Genomic DNA, 23354 nt, shown 5'->3' on the forward strand with positions numbered 1-23354 from the left:
TGCCCGAGGGCCCGGGGTCAGTAGGGGGCCCCATGAGATGCCCCAGGTACCTTTTTCATAGGCTTTTTTGAGTTTGGGCAAGGACACAGGGGCCCCATGATCCCCTATTGCCCAGGGGCCCCATGAGTTGTCAGTCCGCCCCTTTCAGCTATGAGTGAATTTTAATTACAAAGGTCCCTCACGATGATAGGGGTCAGCTGCATACACAGCGGCTTCAGCTGCCCAGTTGCCTTCACCAGAACTGGTGCTGTGGAAGATCACTGGATTAATGATTGGTTTACTTAGATAATAACTGAATGCAACTTTTTTTTGTTTTAAATTGAATGGAGATAGATTAGAAAAGCTGCTAGGTTTTTGCTACTCTCTGTGCCCAATAGGGAGAATCACCCTCTCTATTAGCCCCAGTGACCGTTAGCCCCCAAGAGTGAAAGAAAAGTGAAAGAAAATCCCAAATTTTGAATGATCACCAGAACAGGAATAGAGGTGAAGTATTCCAATGGGGACACTACTTCTGGATATCCTAGTGACTACCAGGGATTCCCTCACTTTGGAGAGATTTCCTCCCACTTCCAGTTGTAGCTATGAGAGAGGAGATGAAGGGAAATCTACCCAATGGGACACAGGTGGCAAAAAATCCTGACATGGCTTAGGGTTAACCTTGCCCTACTCTATCCAAAATGAAAAAAAAAGTTTTTTTCTTTAGTTCTACTTTAAAGCCCAACTCTAGAAATTAGACCAAATGTACCCTTGCAGTGGCCCATTGCCAAGCATAAATGGTGAAATGCTCCCTCCTAGATTGTAAGCTCGAAAGAGCAGGGCCCTCAATCCCCTCATGTTTTGCATTGTATTGGAATTGTTCTGTCACATGTTCTGTCCCCCTTTGTAATGTACAGCGCTGAGCGAACTATTGGCGCTTTATAAATACTGTATAATAATAATAATAATAATAATAATAAATGCTTGTTAGATCAAGGGGGAGCTAAAAAGGCTGCATTTCTTCCCTTTCCCTCACTCCAGCTATCTACAACGCTCTCCTCTTCTCTGGCACTACAGTCTATGGGAGGTAGACATGTACTTGCTGGAAATTTTCATTTTGTTTAGTTGCAGATGCATTCATTAATTGTAGCTTTTCATTTCCTCACATTTGTTATGTTGAACCGATTCGTTATCGGAATTCATTTTGTATCTCCAGCATTCGTTTTGTATATTTGTTGGCCTGGATGGTTTCAAAACATTTTGCAGTTTTTCCAGAAGAATGCTTTATATTCGATACACTATTGAATCAAAAAAGGTTTAAATTGGAGGGATTTGATATTTTCAGACACAACCCACCAAGAGAAATGACATGAGCTAACTGGATAATATCGACTGGTGCATCTGAATTAATGAATGGAACGAAATTCGTATCCATTTGTTATCTGAAATTTGAATTATCCAACAAATTTGAAAATGTATTTCATTTCCCCATGGCCCAAAACTACTATCACATCATGTGGCATCATCCAACTGAAACAAATGAAACAAAGACATTTCTTTGCGGATTCATTGATATTTGTACTTATGTCCGTTTGCAGATTAAAATACATCTGAATCTCCAAAAATTGAATTTTCATCTGAAAAACATATCTTAAGCTCCCTAGCGGTCTGATTATGTCAGTATTTTTGTGCTGAAAGCGGTACATTTTTTGCATGGAAAAATTTTGTTTTTTTTATTGTAGACCTGTAATTTTTAGGAATAACTCACTGAAATCTGTCCGAACAAGAGTCTAGTAAACATCCCGGGTAGGTTAAAATTTGAAACACGAAGTCATGAATTATAATATAATACATAATCATAAAAATAATAATATAATAATAATAAATTTAATTCAATAATGTAATCAAACCGAAAACACTGAAATTTGAAATAGAGCGCCAAGTTTGCACATTGCTGAGCTCAGTCGCAGAATCGTTTTCAGTGTCTGATGATGAATTTCCCCCACGAATCATTATCACTCAATTCTGCAAGTGGTTCTGATTTACTATCGCTGTTCTCTAGCCGGTCTAAACCGCTTTTGACCTAAAGGGACGCTTTTTGGACGCCATGGACGTTTCTCTGTCTCCAGGCAGAAAGAACAGTCAAATGCAGGCAGGGCACAGGACAAAGCACTCGGGACAAAATGTATGTGAAATGGTTTGATACAGTAATGTAATACTATCAGATTTTAGTGTATTGAGGGAATGTCACATTTTTACATTTCTGAATTTCCTGCCAGTTCCGTCCCCCGTACGCTCCGTACTTCCTGACGCTCGCAGGGAACGGAACCCAGAAGACGGATGCTGGCATCGGCCGGAGGACATGGCCAGGGATGCTGCGGGGGGAGCGCAGGATAAGGTATGTGCTGGAGGGATCCTTGAGCAATGCTGCAGTGTATTCCCGAGTGTAGCTCAGGGTTACCGCTTCTGGTACTGAAAGTTAACCCCAAGCTACACTCGGTATTACCGCCAGGGAGGTTAATGAAACAAAATGCCCATGTCTACAGGGAGATGCCTCAGAGGTATCACATACAATGAAGGGCTAGTAACCCTGCATTGTACATACAGGAGGCAGGAATGAGAGCACTTAAGAGAGGAGTCATCACAGGACCAGCCACACTGCTAAAGGGACAATGCTGGAGCAGGAGTAAAGTAATTATTACTTCATATTCTGGGACCCCTAGATGGAACAAGCAGTTGCCCCTTGCAGGCAGTCCCACTGCATAAGTAAGTTTTATCTAGTTTCTGGAGTTGGGCTTTAAAGAGAGTAAATGGGTAAATACGGTGGTATGTTTTTCCTCAAGGTGGAAAGACGTAGGACACATATCCTTCAAACTTACCCAGTTATCTTAATTATCTTAATTAATCTTAATCGTTCACCTTTCTCAAAACATGACAAGAAGAGCTGAATCACAGCACCCCCCCACACCCTCGGCCCTCGCTGCTCTTGGATGATTATGATTATCTACGCTAGCTGACCACACCAGCTTTCAGATTACAGATGGCTACATGTGGGCAGCAGAAGATATTCTAAGGAATGAGGTAAGTGCAGCAGGGACCAGGGCTGTGGGGAGGGTGTAGCATGTTAGTTCACCTTTTCAAAAAAATGAAAAGGGGAGCTAACACTCTACATCCTTTAAATCAAAGAAATTATGATATCTACAGATCTAATCCGACACCAATTTACCTAGGATGCCTAATTATCGTCTATTCTCATTACACATCAGATATTTTCAGCTTGGGCCTAATTGTGTCTCACTATTTGTTGAAGGTTGCTGAAGATTAACACTGGCCAGCATTTGTATGTTGACAGCTCCGTGACTTGCACTTGTTCTTCATTTAAAGTGAGTGGGATCTAATTAATCCTTTTTTTATCCCAGAGCTGCCTTTTCTGTGTCTTAGTGCAGAGTGGGAAGTGAATAATGATTGTGTTCTTGATGATGTAAAAAAAAAATAAAAAACAGCTTTGTCTCTCCGGTTAGTCACAGCATTGATTATATGTGACAGTTTCACTTTGGACTGCTATGAAGACGTGCCGTTGAGGGGAGTCCACACAGTCCCGATGTTGTCAAAGAACTGACAGTTTGTGAAATCCTTTTCCCAACTCTGAAGTCTCTGTTTTAAAAACAGGAAACTAGTCAAATGCCAGACTCACGGCACTTCATAAACAATATTTGACTTTTAAATAGTTAGATAAGTGAGCAGGAGAAATACTAGGCATGCTCTCATAGCTTATGGAGCTTAAAAAGATCACTTTTGGATGGAGTTTGATACATCTTTATAATGTTGAGATGAGTGGAATGAATTTGTGTTGAGTTGGATAAACTTTTTTCTTTTTAATTTTGAAATATGTAGAAGTTCTTTAGTTTAGGATTAGGTTGTATAAGGTTTTTTTTTTATTTTGAGATGTGTGAAAGAGCTATGGGTTGAGTTGGATGAACTTTTTTTTATTTTAGGATGTGTGGAAGGACTTTGGGTTGAGTTAAATATTTTTTTTAATTGTGAGATCTATGGAAAGACTTTGGATTGAGTTAGATAAACTTTTTTTTATTTTTATTTTGAGATGTGTGGAAGGAGTTTGGGTTGAGTTGGATGAACTTTTAAAATTCTGACATGTGTGCACAGACTTTAGCTTGCGTTGAATGAAGTTTTTATTAATTTTGAGATGTGTGGAAGGACTTTGGATTGAGTTGGATGAACTTTTTTAAATTTTGAGATGTGTAGACACACTATGGGTTGAGTTGGATGAACTTTTTTCATTCTGAGATGTGTGGAAGAACTTTGAGTTGAATTAACTTTTTTTTATATTTTGAGATGTGTTGAAGAATTTTGGATTGAGTTGGATGAACTTTTTTTTATTTTAGGATGTATAGAAGGACTTTGGGTTGAGTTGAATATTTTTTTAATTGTGAGATCTATGGAAAGACTTTGGATTGAGTTAGATAAACTTTTTTTATTTTTATTTTGAGATGTGTGGAAGAAGTTTGGGTTGAGTTGGATGAACTTTTAAAATTCTGACATGTGTGCACAGACTTTAGCTTGCGTTGAATGAACTTTTTATTAATTTTAAGATGCGTGGAAGGACTTTGGATTGAGTTGGATGAATCTTTTTAAAATTTTGAGATGTGTAGACACACTATGGGTTGAGTTGAATCTCATTCTGAGATGTGTGGAAGGACTTTGGGTTCAGTTGAATTAACCTTTTTTTTATATTTTGAGATGTGTTGAATAGAGATGAGCGAATCGAAGTAGGCGAAGTGGAATTCGTTTCGAATATTGGAAAATTTTCGATTCGCGCCGAATCCGAAAAATATCATACTTCGGATGCGCAAATCAAAATTTTTCCTAAAATGGCGGCGACATGTGCGGCGACGGAGCGGGGATGTCTGGGAAGGCGCGCAGACAAGGCGCGCTGACCCATAATGCATTCATTAACCTCCCTGGCGGTATGATTATTTCAGATTTTTGGTGCTGAAAGCGGTACCATTTTTTTGCATGGAAATATGTATTTTTTTTATTGTAGGCTGTAATTTTTAGGAAAAACTCACTGAAATCTGTCCGAACAAGAGTCTAGTAAGCATCCCGGGTATGATAAAATTTGAAACACAAAATCATAAATTATAATTTAATAAATAATCATAAAAATAATATAAAAATAATAAAAAATTTAATTCAATAATATAATCAAACCAAAAACACTGAAATGTGAAATAGAGCGCCAAGTTCGCACATTGCTGAGCTCAGTCGCAAAATCGTTTTCAGTGTCTGATGACAAATTTCCCCCACGAATCATTATCACTCAATTCTGCAAGTGGTTCTGATTTACTATCGCTGTTCTCTAGCTGATCTAAACCGCTTTTGACCTAAAGGGACACTTTTTGGACGCCGTGGACATTTCTCAGTTTCCAGGCAGAAAGAACAGACAAGATGCAGGCAGGGCGCCGGACAAAGCACTAGGGACAATATGTATGTGAAATTGGTTGAGACAGCAATGTTTTACTATGTAAAATGTAAAAAAAAAAAAATGACATTTTTTAAAATTTTTAAATTTCCCGCCGCCGGCGGTGGCGGCGGCGCCCGTACGTCCCGACGTCACAGGGACAGGACACAGAAGCCGGATGCTGGCATCGGCCGAAGGAGATGGCCGGGGACGCTGCAGGGGACACATCGTGGGAGCGCAGGGTAAGGTAAGTGAAGAACACTTGCCGGAGCAGTGCCGCAGGGTAAGCCCGAGTGTAGCTCGGGGTTACCGCTTTTGGTACTGAAATGTTACCCCGAGCTACACTCGGGAATACCGCCAAGGAGGTTAATGACATGTGATCGCATTAGCCAATCAGCAGCCAGCCAGCCAGCACTGTGTAATGGTCGAGCTATAAATGGCGGCCATTTTAGAATTCTCCATTTGCCTCCAGTCATTCAAGAGAGGCAGACCGCTCTGTATTAGGGACAGAGTTAGGGCCACAGAAACTTTACTTAGGGACAGAGAAACGTTACTTAGGGACAGAGAAACATTACTCAGGGACACAGAATTGTTACTGAGGGCCACAGAATCGTTACTTAGGGACACAGAAACGTTAGTTAGGGCCACAGAATTGTTACTCAGGGACAGACACAGAATTGTTACTGAGGGCCACAGAAACGGTACTTAGGGCCACAGAAACGTTACTCAGGGACACAGAATTGTTACTGAGGGCCACAGAACTGTTACTTAGGGCCACAGAAACGTTAGTTAGGGCCACAGAATTGTTACTCAGGGACAGACACAGAATTGTTACTGAGGGCCACAGAATTGTTACTGAGGGCCACAGAACCGTTACTTAGGGCCACAGAATTGTTACTCAGGGACACAGAATTGTTACTGAGGGCCACAGAACCGTTACTTAGGGCCACAGAATTGTTACTCAGGGACAGACACAGAATTGTTACTGAGGGCCACAGAATTGTTACTGAGGGCCATAGAACCGTTACTTAGGGCCACAGAAACGTTACTCAGGGACACAGAATTGTTACTGAGGGCCACAGAACCGTTACTTAGGGCCACAGAATTGTTACTCAGGGACAGACACAGAACTGTTACTGAGGGCCACAGAATTGTTACTGAGGGCCACAGAACCGTTACTTAGGGCCACAGAAACGTTACTTAGGGACACAGAATTGTTACTGAGGGCCACAGAACTGTTACTTAGGGCCACAGAACCGTTACTTAGGGCCACAGAATTGTTACTCAGGGACAGACACAGAATTGTTACTGAGGGCCACAGAATTGTTACTGAGGGCCACAGAACGGTTACTTAGGGCCACAGAAACGTTACTTAGGGACACAGAATTGTTACTGAGGGCCACAGAACTGTTACTTAGGGCCACAGAAATGTTAGTTAGGGCCACAGAATTGTTACTCAGGGACAGACACAGAATTGTTACTGAGGGCCACAGAATTGTTACTGAGGGCCACAGAACCGTTACTTAGGGCCACAGAATTGTTACTCAGGGACACAGAATTGTTACTGAGGGCCACAGAACCGTTACTTAGGGCCACAGAATTGTTACTCAGGGACAGACACAGAATTGTTACTGAGGGCCACAGAATTGTTACTGAGGGCCATAGAACCGTTACTTAGGGCCACAGAAACGTTACTCAGGGACACAGAATTGTTACTGAGGGCCACAGAACCGTTACTTAGGGCCACAGAATTGTTACTCAGGGACAGACACAGAACCGTTACTTAGGGCCACAGAATTGTTACTCAGGGACAGACACAGAATTGTTACTGAGGGCCACAGAATTGTTACTGAGGGCCACAGAACCGTTACTTAGGGCCACAGAAACGTTACTCAGGGACACAGAATTGTTACTGAGGGCCACAGAACTGTTACTTAGGGCCACAGAAACGTTAGTTAGGGCCACAGAATTGTTACTCAGGGACAGACACAGAATTGTTACTGAGGGCCACAGAATTGTTACTGAGGGCCACAGAACCGTTACTTAGGGCCACAGAAACTTTACTCAGGGACACAGAATTGTTACTGAGGGTCACAGAACTGTTACTTAGGGCCACAGAATTGTTACTCAGGGACAGACACAGAATTGTTACTGAGGGCCACAGAATTGTTACTGAGGGCCACAGAACCGTTACTTAGGGCCACAGAAACGTTACTCAGGGACACAGAATTGTTACTGAGGGCCACAGAACTGTTACTTAGGGCCACAGAATTGTTACTCAGGGACAGACACAGAATTGTTACTGAGGGACACAGAATTGTTACTGAGGGCCACAGAACCGTTACTTAGGGCCACAGAATTGTTACTCAGGGACACAGAATTGTTACTGAGGGCCACAGAACCGTTACTTAGGGCCACAGAATTGTTACTCAGGGACAGACACAGAATTGTTACTGAGGGCCACAGAACCGTTACTTAGGGCCACAGAATTGTTACTCAGGGACAGACACAGAATTGTTACTGAGGGCCACAGAACCGTTACTTAGGGCCACAGAAACGTTACTCAGGGACACAGAATTGTTACTGAGGGCCACAGAACTGTTACTTAGGGCCACAGAAACGTTAGTTAGGGCCACAGAATTGTTACTCAGGGACAGACACAGAATTGTTACTGAGGGACACAGAATTGTTACTGAGGGCCACAGAACCGTTACTTAGGGCCACAGAATTGTTACTCAGGGACACAGAATTGTTACTGAGGGCCACAGAACCGTTACTTAGGGCCACAAAATTGTTACTCAGGGACAGACACAGAATTGTTACTGAGGGACACAGAATTGTTACTCAGGGCCACAGAATTGTTACTCAGGGACAGACACAGAATTGTTACTCAGGGACACAGAATTGTTACTCAGGGCCACAGAATTGTTACTCAGGGACAGACACAGAATTGTTACTCAGGGACACAGAATTGTTACTGAGGGACACAGAATTGTTACTGAGGGACACAGAATTGTTACTCAGGGCCACAGAACTGTTACTTAGGGCCACAGAAACGTTAGTTAGGGCCACAGAATTGTTACTCAGGGACAGACACAGAATTGTTACTGAGGGCCACAGAATTGTTACTGAGGGCCATAGAACCGTTACTTAGGGCCACAGAAACGTTACTCAGGGACACAGAATTGTTACTGAGGGCCACAGAACCGTTACTTAGGGCCACAGAATTGTTACTCAGGGACAGACACAGAACCGTTACTTAGGGCCACAGAATTGTTACTCAGGGACAGACACAGAATTGTTACTGAGGGCCACAGAATTGTTACTGAGGGCCACAGAACCGTTACTTAGGGCCACAGAAACGTTACTCAGGGACACAGAATTGTTACTGAGGGCCACAGAACTGTTACTTAGGGCCACAGAAACGTTAGTTAGGGCCACAGAATTGTTACTCAGGGACAGACACAGAATTGTTACTGAGGGCCACAGAATTGTTACTGAGGGCCACAGAACCGTTACTTAGGGCCACAGAAACTTTACTCAGGGACACAGAATTGTTACTGAGGGTCACAGAACTGTTACTTAGGGCCACAGAATTGTTACTCAGGGACAGACACAGAATTGTTACTGAGGGCCACAGAATTGTTACTGAGGGCCACAGAACCGTTACTTAGGGCCACAGAAACGTTACTCAGGGACACAGAATTGTTACTGAGGGCCACAGAACTGTTACTTAGGGCCACAGAATTGTTACTCAGGGACAGACACAGAATTGTTACTGAGGGACACAGAATTGTTACTGAGGGCCACAGAACCGTTACTTAGGGCCACAGAATTGTTACTCAGGGACACAGAATTGTTACTGAGGGCCACAGAACCGTTACTTAGGGCCACAGAATTGTTACTCAGGGACAGACACAGAATTGTTACTGAGGGCCACAGAACCGTTACTTAGGGCCACAGAATTGTTACTCAGGGACAGACACAGAATTGTTACTGAGGGCCACAGAACCGTTACTTAGGGCCACAGAAACGTTACTCAGGGACACAGAATTGTTACTGAGGGCCACAGAACTGTTACTTAGGGCCACAGAAACGTTAGTTAGGGCCACAGAATTGTTACTCAGGGACAGACACAGAATTGTTACTGAGGGACACAGAATTGTTACTGAGGGCCACAGAACCGTTACTTAGGGCCACAGAATTGTTACTCAGGGACACAGAATTGTTACTGAGGGCCACAGAACCGTTACTTAGGGCCACAAAATTGTTACTCAGGGACAGACACAGAATTGTTACTGAGGGACACAGAATTGTTACTCAGGGCCACAGAATTGTTACTCAGGGACAGACACAGAATTGTTACTCAGGGACACAGAATTGTTACTCAGGGCCACAGAATTGTTACTCAGGGACAGACACAGAATTGTTACTCAGGGACACAGAATTGTTACTGAGGGACACAGAATTGTTACTGAGGGACACAGAATTGTTACTCAGGGCCACAGAATTGTTACTCAGGGACAGACACAGAATTGTTACTCAGGGACACAGAATTGTTACTCAGGGACACAGAATAGTTGAATTAAAGAGTATGTCAGACAACATGCAGAGGAGTGGCAGAGGAGGCAATGTTTTAGGAGCGAGCAGACGTGGCAGCAGAGGAAGGGGTCGAGGCAGCACTATTCGCAGCCTGAGGCCAGTGCTCCCGGTGTCATCCAGCGGTCGTGTCTCCACCGACAACCCTGCCGTCATTGATTGGTTGGCTCGGTCGTCTTCCTCTTCCCAGGTCACCTCTGACACCTACAGCCAACGGTCGGTGGGTACGTCAGACACAACCGTTAGTTGGCATGGCCCGGGACCAAGCCCACTGAAATCACGTGTCCTCTACCTGCCCCTGTCCTTTGGTGTTCCCTCACCAAGCGAAGTATCGCATGCTGTGGGCTCAGCCCCACTGTACAGTGAGGAAGAGCTAACAGAGGGCGGTCAGGAACGGGGGGAGACATCCGCCTTTTCAGCAGCCAGGCGAAGAAGTACTGGCGAGGAGAGTGGCTCGGTAGCCGGTCTAGAGACAGGTCTGTCTCCTGACCCAGACGCAGCCGAGGGGGCTAGTAGTGAGGCGGAGACCCTTCTTGATGATGAGGAGGTTGATCGCACTTGGCAGCCTCGTCGTCATCAGGCAATTTCTTCCGCATCATCAGGAGAAGAGGGTGGCAGCTTGGCAGCGAGCGAAACAGTCGGTGGGTTGCCCAGGAGGCAGCAGGGTCGCAGCAGTGTCAGTGGAGCCAAACGGCCACGGAGTAGAGCACCAGCTCCACTGCAGCCTACCACCACGGCCAGTAGTGGTGCCGGTGTGCACGGAGGAAGCAGCAGTCAGCCAGTGAGGAGTATCGGGGGCAAAGTTTCCTACTCGGCGGTGTGGCAATTTTTCGTCAAGCCGCCCGAGGAAGTAAACGTAGCCGTATGTCGACTATGTGGCCAGAAAGTCAAGCGTGGCCAGGGGGCCCATGTTGGGACTACAGCGTTGCGGCAGCATATGCAGCGTCGCCATTTGGTGGCCTGGGAAAACCGTGATAAAGATACGGCGGTTCTGCCCGCCCCAGCCCCCGCTCCATCACCCGCTTCGTTACTTGCTCCGTCACCCGACGTCAATCGCCCTTCATCAGCCAGTCAAGGCTCCAACACCTCTGCTGAGGGGAGTTGTCGCTCGTTGGCATCTTCCGCTCGTTCAGATGCTCCTTCTCCTGCTACTCCTCTTCACGGATTCCGTCAGCAGTCTTTCTTGGAATCCGTTTCCAAGAGACAACAGTTTGCGAGCACGCACCCGACGGTGCAGAAGCTGAACGTCCTCTTGTCCAAGTTGCTGGTGCTGCAGTCCCTCCCTTTCCAAGTGGTGGACTCAGCACCTTTCCGAGAAATGATGGCTTGTGCCGCGCCGCGGTGGAGAGTGCCAAGCCGTCATTTCTTCGCCAAAAAGGCACTGCCAGCCCTGCATTCACATGTAGAAGACATGGTGGGCCAGTCTTTGAGCATGTCGGTCTCTGCCAAAGTGCACGGCAGCGCCGACGTGTGGAGCTGTAACTACGGTCAGGGACAGTACATGTCATTTACGGCCCACTGGGTGAACGTGGTGCCGTCACAGCCGCACCAGCAACTTGGACAGGTCACGCCGCTTTTGCCTCCACGTTTGCACGTCCTTGGTCCACAAAAGATGTCCGCCTCTACCACCTCTTTTTCCGCCGTGTCCTCAGCCGCCACCCCCGTGCCAAGTCCCATTACCCGACCGGCATATCACATGTGCAGGGCGCAACGGTGTCACGCTGTGCTGCACCTGGTATGCCTTGGCGAACGTAGTCACACAGGGGAGGAACTTCTCAGTGTAATGAACAGAGAAATCGACAGATGGCTGTCTCCGCGCAAACTCAAAATCGGAACCATGTTGACCGACAACGGAAAGAACATGGTGTCTGCTCTGCGTCAAGGAAGGTTGTGCTATGCGCCATGCATGGCTCACGTGTTCAATCTGGTTGTCAAGCGGTTCCTAAAATCCACCATCCCACTGCAAGACATCCTTAAAATGTCACGTAAACTTTGCATGCATTTCAGCCATTCCTACACCGCAAAGCACACCCTCCTTGAGCTGCAGCGGCAGAACGGAATTCCACAGCATCGCCTGATCTGCGACGTTGCAACAAGGTGGAATTCAACCCTACACATGTTAGACCGCCTTTACGAACAGCGAAAGGCCATCACCGATTTCCTGATGTTACAAGCGGATAAAGGTACTCCCCTGTGTAACTTCGATGTCAGCCATTGGCAGCTCATGCGTGACACCTGCCGCTTGCTCAGGCCCTTTGAGGAGGCCACGCTATTCGTGAGTCGGCAGGACTATGGGATGAACGACGTCATTCCTCTGTTGCACGTCCTGGAACAAATGCTGTTAACAATGGCTGGTCAGGGTGCGGTAGACGTGGCGCACAGATCTCAACGCCACATGACCCCTGTGGGGGCAGGACAGGAAGAAGAGGAGGAGGTAGAGGAGGACATTTGTGCTCAGGAATTATTGAGTGAAATGGGTGGTTTTTCCACTCAGCGGACAGGAGTGGAGGAGCAGGAGCATCTGGTAGAGGAGGAGACAGAGGACCCAGACGCACCGTGGCAGTATGCTGTGGAGATGGAGGCAGGGAGTCCCTCGCATTCCTTGGCACAAATGGCCCATAGCATGCTCGGTTGCTTGCGTAGCGACAGCTGAATAATAACCATCAGACAGAGGGATGACTTTTGGCTGTCCACCTTGTTGGACCCTCGCTACCGTTCAAAAATGGTGGCCTTTTTCACACCTGCTGAGAGGGAGGCAAAAATAACGTACTATAAAAACCACCTATGTAGTCAGTTGGTCTCTGCCTTTGTGCGTCAACGTCCATCCTCAGACACTGTGGGCCCTGTGCGCTCACGTTCCGCTGCCATGGCAGCAGGGGAGGGGTGGGGTTGTAGGAGCAGTGGCAGCTCCACCAGCAGCGGCTGCCTCAGTCTGCAGTCGATGATGAGTAGCTTTCTTCACCAGCGCAGTGAGGAAACTACTAACCAGCCGCAGCAGCAGCAGCATCAGGTGGACCTGGAGCAGGACCTCAAACAACAGGCTTGGGCCTACTTGGACAGCACCCTGCCAACCGAGGTAGACAATCCCCTTGACTACTGGGCAACGAAACTTGACCTTTGGCCCCAACTAGCTGAATTTGCCCTTGAAAGGCTGTCATGCCCGGCCAGTAGCGTGGCATCGGAGCGCGTGTTTAGTGCGGCAGGAGGTATTGTAACTCCGCGGAGGACACGACTGTCCACCCAAAGTGTGGAGAGACTCACGTTTGTGAAAATGAATCAGGCGTGGATTAGTCTGGATTTCAAACCACCAGTTCCTGACACAACTGACTAAATCCGCCATGAATCATGCTCCTGCCATGTGCCACTTTCAGGTCTCCTCACACTGCTGGTGTGTTGAATTTTTTGACATAGGGTGCTGGCAGATTACGGGCCTCCCATAGCTGCTGCCAGGCCCCTAATCTGCCATGGGCCCCTATATACCGCCTCCTCATGCTGCTGCCAGGTCCAGAGTCTCTCATGGGTCCCTGTACGGCCTCCCATTGCTGCTGTCTCCATCGCCACACTCTGCCATGTGCCACTTTCAGGTCTCCTCACACTGCTGGTGTGTTGAATTTTTTGACATAGGGTGCTGGCAGATTACGGGCCTCCCATAGCTACTGCCAGGCCTCTAATCTGCCATGGGCCCCTGTACCGCCTCCTCATGCTGCTGCCAGGTCCACAGTGTCTCATGCCATGTGCCACTTTCAGGTCTCCTCACACTGCTGGTGTGTTGAATTTTTTGACATAGGGTGCTGGCAGATTACGGGCCTCCCATAGCTGCTGCCAGGCCCCTAATCTGCCATGGGCCCCTATACCGCCTCCTCATGCTGCTGCCAAGTCCAGAGTCTGTCATGGGTCCCTGTACTGCCTCCCATTGCTGCTGTCTCCATCGCCACACTCTGCCATGTGCCACTTTCAGGTCTCCTCACACTGCTGGTGTGTTCCATTTTTTGTCATAGGGTGCTGGCAGATTTTGGGCCTCCCATAGCTGCTGCCAGGCCCCTAATCTGCCATGGGCCCCTGTACCGCCTCCTCATGCTGCTGCCAGGTCCACAGTGTCTCATGCCATGTGCCACTTTCAGGTCTCCTCACACTGCTGGTGTGTTGAATTTTTTGACATAGGGTGCTGGCAGATTACGGGCCTCCCATAGCTGCTGCCAGGCCCGTAATCTGCCATGGGCCCCTATACCGCCTCCTCATGCTGCTGCCAGGTCCAGAGTCTCTCATGGGTCCCTGTACGGCCTCCCATTGCTGCTGTCTCCATCGCCACACTCTGCCATGTGCCACTTTCAGGTCTCCTCACACTGCTGGTGTGTTCCATTTTTTGTCACAGGGTGCTGGCAGATTACGGGCCTCCCATAGCTGCTGCCAGGCCCCTAATCTGCCATGGGCCCCTATACCGCCTCCTCATGCTGCTGCCAGGTCCAGAGTCTCTCATGGGTCCCTGTACGGCCTCCCATTGCTGCTGTCTCCATCACCACACTCTGCCATGTGCCACTTTCAGGTCTCCTCACACTGCTGGTGTGTTCCATTTTTTGTCATAGGGTGCTGGCAGATTACGGGCCTCCTATAGCTGCTGCCAGGCCCCTAATCCACCATGGGCCCCTGTACCGCCTCCTCATGCTGCTGCCAGGTCCAGAGTCTCTCATGGGTCCCTGTACGGCCTCCCATTGCTGCTGTCTCCATCGCCACACTCTGCCATGTGCCACTTTCAGGTCTCCTCACACACTGCTGGTGTGTTCAATTTTTTGACATAGGGTGCTGGCAGATTACGGGCCTCCCATAGCTGCTGCCAGGCCCCTAATCTGCCATGGGCCCCTGTACCGCCTCCTCATGCTGCTGCCAGGTCCACAGTGTCTCATGCCATGTGCCACTTTCAGGTCTCCTCACACTGCTGGTGTGTTGAATTTTTTGACATAGGGTGCTGGCAGATTACGGGCCTCCCATAGCTGCTGCCAGGCCCCTAATCTGCCATGGGCCCCTATACCGCCTCCTCATGCTGCTGCCAAGTCCAGAGTCTGCATGGGTCCCTGTACGGCCTCCCATTGCTGCTGTCTCCATCGCCACACTCTGCCATGTGCCACTTTCAGGTCTCCTCACACTGCTGGTGTGTTCCATTTTTTGACATAGGGTGCTGGCAGATTACGGGCCTCCCATAGATGCTGCCAGGCCCCTAATCTGCCATGGGCCCCTGTACCGCCTCCTCATGCTGCTGCCAGGTCCGCAGTGTCTCATGCCATGTGCCACTTTCAGGTCTCCTCACACTGCTGGTGTGTTCAATTTTTTGACATAGGGTGCTGGCAGATTACGGGCCTCCTATAGCTGCTGCCAGGCCCCTAATCTGCCATGGGCCCCTATACCGCCTCCTCATGCTGCTGCCAGGTCCAGAGTCTCTCATGGGTCCCTGTACGGCCTCCCATTGCTGCTGTCTCCATCGCCACACTCTGCCATGTGCCACTTTCAGGTCTCCTCACACACTGCTGGTGTGTTCAATTTTTTGACATAGGGTGCTGGCAGATTACGGGCCTCCCATTGCTGCTGCCAGGCCCGTAATCTGCCATGGGCCCCCGTACCGACTTCTCATGCTGTGACGTTGCAACAAGGTGGAATTCAACCCTACATATGTTAGACCGCCTTTACGAACAGCAAAAGGCCATCACAGATTTCCTGATGTTAAAAGCGGATAAAGGTACTCCCTGTGTAACTTAGATGTCAGCCATTGGCAGCTCATGCGTGACACCTGCGCTTGCTCAGGCCCTTTGAGGAGGCCACGCTATTCGTGAGTCGGCAGGACTATGGGATGAACGACGTCATTCCTCTGTTGCACGTCCTGGAACAAATGCTGTTAACAATGGCTGGTCAGGGTGCGGTAGACGTGGCGCACAGATCTCAACGCCACATGACCCCTGTGGGGGCAGGACAGGAAGAAGAGGAGGTAGAGGAGGACATTGGTGCTCAGAAATTATTGAGTGAAATGGGTGGTTTTTCCACAGGAGTGGAGGAGCAGGAGCATCTGGTAGAGGAGGAGGAAGAGGAGACAGAGGACCCAGACGCACCGTGGCAGTATGCTGTGGAGATGGAGGCAGGGAGTCCCTCGCATTCCTTGGCACAAATGGCCCATAGCATGCTCGCTTGCTTGCGTACCGACAGCCGAATAATAACCATCAGACAGAGGGATGACTTTTGGCTGTCCACCTTGTTGGACCCTCGCTACCGTTCAAAAATGGTGGCCTTTTTCACACCTGCTGAGAGGGAGGCCAAAATAACGTACTATAAAAACCACCTATGTAGTCAGCTGGTCTCTGCCTGTCTGCGCCAACGTCCATCCTCAGACACTGTGGGCCCTGTGCGCTCGCGTTCCGCTGCCATGGCAGCAGGGGAGGGGTGGGGTGGTAGGAGCAGTGGCAGCTCCACCAGCAGCAGCTGCCTCAGTCTGCAGTCGATGATGAGTAGCTTTCTTCACCAGCGCAGTGAGGAAACTAATAACCAGCCGCAGCAGCAGCAGCATCAGGTGGACCTGGAGCAGGACCTCAAACAACAGGCTTAGACCTACTTGGACAGCACCCTGCCAACCGAGGTAGACAATCCCCTTGACTACTGGGCAACGAAACTTGACCTTTGGCCCCAACTAGCTGAATTTGCCCTTGAAAGGCTGTCATGCCCGGCCAGTAGCGTGGCATCGGAGCGCGTGTTTAGTGCGGCAGGAGGTATTGCAACTCCGCGGAGGACACGACTGTCCACCCAAAGTGTGGAGAGACTCACGTTTGTGAAAATGAATCAGGCGTGGATTAGTCTGGATTTCAAACCACCAGTTCCTGACACAACTGACTAAATCTGCCATGAATCATGCCCCAAACATGTGCCACTTTCAGGTCTCCTCACACTGCTGGTGGGTTCCATTTTTTGTCATAGGGTGCTGGCAGATTACGGGCCTCCCATAGCTGCTGCCAGGCCCCTAATCTGCCATGGGCCCCTATACCGCCTCCTCATGCTGCTGCCAGGTCCAGAGTCTCTCATGGGTCCCTGTACGGCCTCCCATTGCTGCTGTCTCCATCGCCACACTCTGCCATGTGCCACTTTCAGGTCTCCTCACACTGCTGGTGGGTTCCATTTTTTGTCATAGGGTGCTGGCAGATTACGGGCCTCCCATAGCTGCTGCCAGGCCCCTAATCTGCCATGGGCCCCTATACCGCCTCCTCATGCTGCTGCCAGGTCCAGAGTCTCTCATGGGTCCCTGTACGGCCTCCCATTGCTGCTGTCTCCATCGCCACACTCTGCCATGTGCCATTTTCAGGTCTCCTCACACTGCTGGTGTGTTCCATTTTTTGTCATAGGGTGCTGGCAGATTACGGGCCTCCCATAGCTGCTGCCAGGCCCCTAATCTGCCATGGGCCCCCGTACCGACTCCTCATGCTGCTGCCAGGCCTGTAATCATTCATGGGCCCCTGTTGTCGCTTGTTGGCATATTCCGCTCGTTCAGATGCTCCTTCTCCTGCTACTCCTCTTCACGGATTCCGTCAGCAGTCTTTCTTGGAATCCGTTTCCAAGAGACAACAGTTTGCGAGCACGCACCCGACGGTGCAGAAGCTGAACGTCCTCCTGTCCAAGTTGCTGCTGCCAGGCTCGTAATCTGTCATGCGCCCCTGTACCGCCTCCTCATGCTGCTGCCAGGTCCAGAGTGTGTCATGGGCCCCCGTACCGACTCCTCATGCTGCTGCCAGGCCCGTAATCTGTCATGGGCCCCTGTACCGCCTCCCCATGCTGCTGCCAGGTCCAGAGTGTGTCATGGGTCTCTGTACGGCCTCCCATTGCTGCTGCCAGGCCCGTAATCTGCCATGGGCCCCCGTACCAACTCCTCATGCTGCTGCCAGGCCCGTAATCTGTCCTGGGCCCCTGTACCGCCTCCTCATGCTGCTGCCAGGTCCAGAGTGTGTCATGGGTCCCTGTACGGCCTCCCATTGCTGCTGTCTCCATCGCCACACTCTGCCATGTGCCACTTTCAGGTCTCCTCACACTGCTGGTGGTTTCCATTTTTGTCATAGGGTGCTGTATGGCCTCCCATTGCTGCTGCCTCCACCGCCACACTGTGGCTCCACACTCTGGTTTTGGCCCCGTGACTGCCCAAATGAGTGAAATGTGCGGTGATTCTAAGATCGACGGCACTCATCTGCATGTCATACTGACTGACAGTATTATTTCTCTTCCCCAGCAGACTCCAAGGGCATTTAAATTAAAGGTACAGTGTTCTGCACTAATATAAAGTCTCTCTGAAGCCTAGAAACACCCTTTTATAAGTTAAATTCGCAGCGAATATATTCGACTCGAATCGAAATTTTTCCACGAATTCGCCGAATCAGTCGAATCGAATTTTTGAATACTTCGCTCATCTCTAGTGTTGAAGAATTTTGGATTGAGCTGGATAAACTTTTTTATTTTTATTTTGAGATGTGTGGAAGGGCTTTGGAGTTGGATGAACTGTTTTCATTCTTAGATGTGTGGAAAAACTTTGGATTGAGTTGAATTAACCTTTTTTTATAATTTGAGATGTGTTGAAGAATTTTGGATTGAGCTGGATAAACATTTTTATTTTTATTTTGAGATGTGTGGAAGGACTTTGGATTGAGTTGAATGAACCTTTTTACATTTTGAGATGTGTAGTTACTGTAGGCTATGGTTTGAGTTGGATTAACTTTTTTTCATTCTGAGATGTGTGGAAGAACTTTGGGTTGAATTAGATGAATGTTTTTTTTAATTTTGAAATGTGTTAAAGGATTTTTGATTGAGCTGGATAATTTTTTTTTGAGATGTGTGAAAAGACATTGGGTTGAGTTGGATAAACTTTTTTTTATTTTAAGATGTGTGGAAGGACTTGAGGTAGAGTTGGATTTATTTTTTTATATTGAAATGTATGTAAAGACTTTAGATTGAGTTGTATAAACTTTTCTTTTTTTTGAGATGTGTTCAGTTTCTATCTAATAGATACATAATGGCTCTACTAAGTACCAATTTTGTCTTAACCAAAACCTTCCCGCTAAGAACTGGAGATTCTCACATTGCTTTATGGTTACCTGCCTGCTTCCTATTGGTACAAATAGAAGCAGCCTACCAGATTTCAGGTTACTGCAATGGAAATAAAGTTGATGAAAACCCAATCATTAAATTCTCATATACTGTAAATACTATCATGCTATTGTAATTTAAAAAAATATGTAAAAATATGTTTAATCTGTATGTATAAAAAAATCTGCAGAGCTATCTATCCTGTGAAATTACATGTACATTAGTTCACAACGAATGAGAGTAAATCAAATTTTATTAGCCTATTTTCTCTCCAGATTGAATGTTATTAAGTTATAGAGGATGAAGATAAACAGAAAAATGCTGCATTATGGCCTTTGGATGCAACTGATGATCATAGTCAAGAATACTTATTTCCTATGATCGTCAGCTCCATCTTGTGGTCATAATGTGGTATTTTTCTGAAGAACTCTATTTTAATTAATAAACACAATTTGATGTGGAAAGACAATAGTTTACTAAGATTTTATTTCGCACCCTTTCACACGGATATAATGTACAGTACATGCAGTTTCATATGACAATAAGCTCTGTGGATTTTTTAAAAATGCACTCTTAAAAGGTCCCTGTTCATGCATTTCCTCTTACCAGGTGACAATGCTCTGTCTCCCATTTGTGCTCCCATATTGTAATCCTGTCACAGGGTCTTCCAGTGGAGACTAAAAGTTGTTTTAGCACACAATATATAGGCATGGTCCACTTTGTCATCATAAGGTAATGTCAGGATACCTGCCCAGAGAAACACCATGCAGCCATTGCTGAAGTGCATATAGACAGATAAAGAAGATGCAGTTGATCAACAACACTGAGTTGGATGAAACAGGGTGGAGAGATGGGAATACAAGTATTTTCATCTAACAGAATTGCAATAGTTTAAGATATACTCAAGGGCGGACTGACAACTCATGGGGCCCCCGGGCAATAGGGGATCATGGGGCCCCTGTGTCCTTGCCCAAATTCAAAAAAGCTTATGAAAAAGGTATCAGGGGCATCTCATGGGGCCCCCTACTGACCCCGGGCCCTCGGGCAGTGCCCGAGTTTCCAAATGGTCAGTCCGCCCTTGGATATACTGTGCTTTAGCAAACCTAATGTCATTCAGTAAGGTGTCTGTGTACATTAATACTGTAAACTCCCTTGTATTTAATGGCTAGTAGCAGTTAGTCACATTCAACTGGACTTGGACCTTGAACTTTTTTTCTTTTTAAACTTCTATTTATTACGTTTTGTTTGCAAGGTATAACATACAAAACAGAGCCTCTTGGGCATTCCCCGACTCTTTGAAGACATTTTGTAGCTTATCCAAACCACTTTTTCAGTTCTTAATAAGTGCCAAGAAAATATCCCAGAATTTATTCCACACAGGCAGCCCCAAGAACAGGATGGGAGGTGTGAAGGTTGTGGAACCACCATGTTCTAGTTACAAAATTCCAGTTGTTATGACCTGGGCCTCCTCCTGGTGGCACTGTAATTCCAGTGTACACTAACGAGTGCCAGCTCGTCTGCTGGCTGCAGTCAGGGTATTTAGGTCCTCCTCTATTAGTCCCCCTCACTCCAGTGTTATGTCAGGAATCAGCAGCAGGGATGGCCAGATCTATGTGGCTACACTCAGGAAAATGCGACCAGACAGTGGTTGGATGGATTTTGTTTTACTTTAAATAAATCTCACTTAAAACATACAGTCTGGTCCCAGTTTTCTGAGTGTAGTCACGCAGATCTGGCCATCCCCACTGCTGAATCATGACATAACACTGGAGCCAGGGGGACTAATAGGGGAGAACCTAAATACTCTTCTAGAAGTCAGCATCTGGTGGAAACTGATTACTGGGGTCTGTTGGCTGCTGGGAGACACCCACTGGTGGACACTGGGATTACAACCCTCGGCCCAGGGAACCACATTGCCTCCAGCAGGTAGAGCAGTGGCTTGGATAATATCCGAAATGTCTTCAACATAACAGAACAAGTCCAGTTGAATGTGACTAACTATGACCAGTTATACCATGACCTTGAAAAATGAGAAGCCTCCCAGAATGGTATTTAATGTAACTTACAAAACAAAGATTTTATATACTGTACCTAGTAAACCTTAAAAAAATGGTGATGTCACACTCTCCACCTTGTCCAATCAGAGAACACTTTGCATGCATTAAAAATATGTAAAGTATTCTCTGAAATGCTCCCATGCCAAATGACTGACCTCTTGTGTTCATTGTTCATAATGCAGAAAGGCAGCCACTTGGCATGGAATCCAGACGCTAGCGGAGATCATTGAAATACTGGTGTCCACTACTGTAATTTCCAGCTTCTAGAGCAGCCTTTCTTAATGTATTTACACCAGAGGAACATTTTAAATAATTTTTAGGTCTCAGTGAACCCTTCGCTCTTTGGAGATTATTGAGAAAATGCCCTGTAAATTGGTGGTGCTAAGTGGGAAGAATGACTCCCTTAAAGGGGTGGCCAGAATGTCACCCTTGCAGTCATGCCACTGGCTCTGCAGTGTTGGAACTAAAACTATGCAGGTACCATCAGATGGGAGATCAGATAGATGCAACTCAAGGAACCTTAAAGTGGTGATAAAGATCCTAAACCCCGGACCCTGCATTCACTATACTGTATCTGGTCTCCCACACTACACAGAACATGGAAGTGAAATTATTTTAGTAAATATAAATGGCTAAATACCTTTTCTCATTAGCAGTTAGAGCAGTCTTGTGACTTTTATCAGTGTCCAGCTGAACACTGCTTAAAGCTTGTAGGAGGAGTTTTCATTCTGCTGTAGGAGGATGCAGAACCCCTGACCTTTGTCAAAACAGTGCTGATTGGCCCTGTGTTTATCACATGCACTCTCCCAAGAAAATAAAAAAAACCTCTCTAGCAATACACAGCAAACTGAGCATGTGCAGAGTGTCTCCACACAATATGTTTTATCAGGAGATAAGAGAGGGACACTGGAGAAAGGGGAGGATCAGAGAAGATAGGATCAAACAGTGTTTTTACACAATGCAGAGGAGTAACCCCTTAGGTTCCACAGTGAGTATAACAAGCATGCTTTACTGCATATACAGACTGATTGTACTGTTGTGGGTTTAGTAACACTTTAATACCTCTGGAGGAACCCTAGGGTTCCACAGAACTCTGGTAGAGAATGGCTGTTCTAGAGGTATGATATATACTGTACATAGTTACTGTACATTGGACCAACCTGATGCAGGTACCATCAGATGGGAGATTAGCGAGCTGCAGTTTAAGGAAGCCCTAGCCATGCCTGGAGGAACCCGATGCTTCCACAGATTCCTGGTTGAGAATGGATGTTCTAGAGGGATCCCAGAAATATGGTATATACATAGTTACATTGGATTAACCTGATGAAGGTACCGCCAGATGGGAGATCGGTGAGCTGCAGCTCAAGGAACCCCTAGCCACCCCTGGAGAAATCCTAGGGTTCCACAGATCCCTGGTTGAGAATGGTTGTTTTAGATAGATCCCAGGGGTATGGTATACAGTTGTGACCAAAATTATTCAACCCCCACTGAAATTGAGTGTTTTGGCCAGTTTGACATTGCTTTTGATCATTCAGTCATCTTGCTTACATTTACATTAAAGAGGCACTTGTAGGTCAGACAAATATAACATAACAGTTATAATGAAATAACCACAAATGTCTTTTCTGTGCTCACAGCATTATCAGTTTTATTCAACCCCCAAGTGACATTCAATCTTAGTACTTAGTACAGCATCCTTTTACAGTTATAACAGCTTTTAAACGTGAAGCATAGCTTGACACAAGTGTCTTGCAGCGATCTACGGGTATCTTCGCCCATTCTTCATGGGCAAAGGCCTCCAGTTCAGTCACATTCTTAGGCTTGCGCACTGCAACTGCTTTCTTTAAGTCCCACCAGAGGTTCTCAATCGGATTTAAGTCTGGTGACTGCGATGGCCACTCCAAAATGTTCCAGCCTTTCCTCTGCAACCATGCTCTAGTGGACTTGGAGGTATGCTTGGGATCATTGTCCTGTTGAAAGGTCCAACGTCTCCCAAGCCTCAGGTGTGTGACGGACTGCATCACGTTTCCATCCAATATCTCCTGGTACTGAAGAGAATTCATGGTACCTTGCACACGCTGAAGCTTCCCTGTACCTGCAGAAGCAAAACAGCCCCAAAGCATGATTGACCCTCCACCATGCTT

This window comes from Staurois parvus, unplaced genomic scaffold (genome assembly GCF_062004578.1).
Source record: "Staurois parvus isolate SC_StPar_1 unplaced genomic scaffold, SC_StPar_1.0 ptg000578l, whole genome shotgun sequence".
Taxonomy (NCBI): Eukaryota; Metazoa; Chordata; class Amphibia; order Anura; family Ranidae; genus Staurois; species Staurois parvus.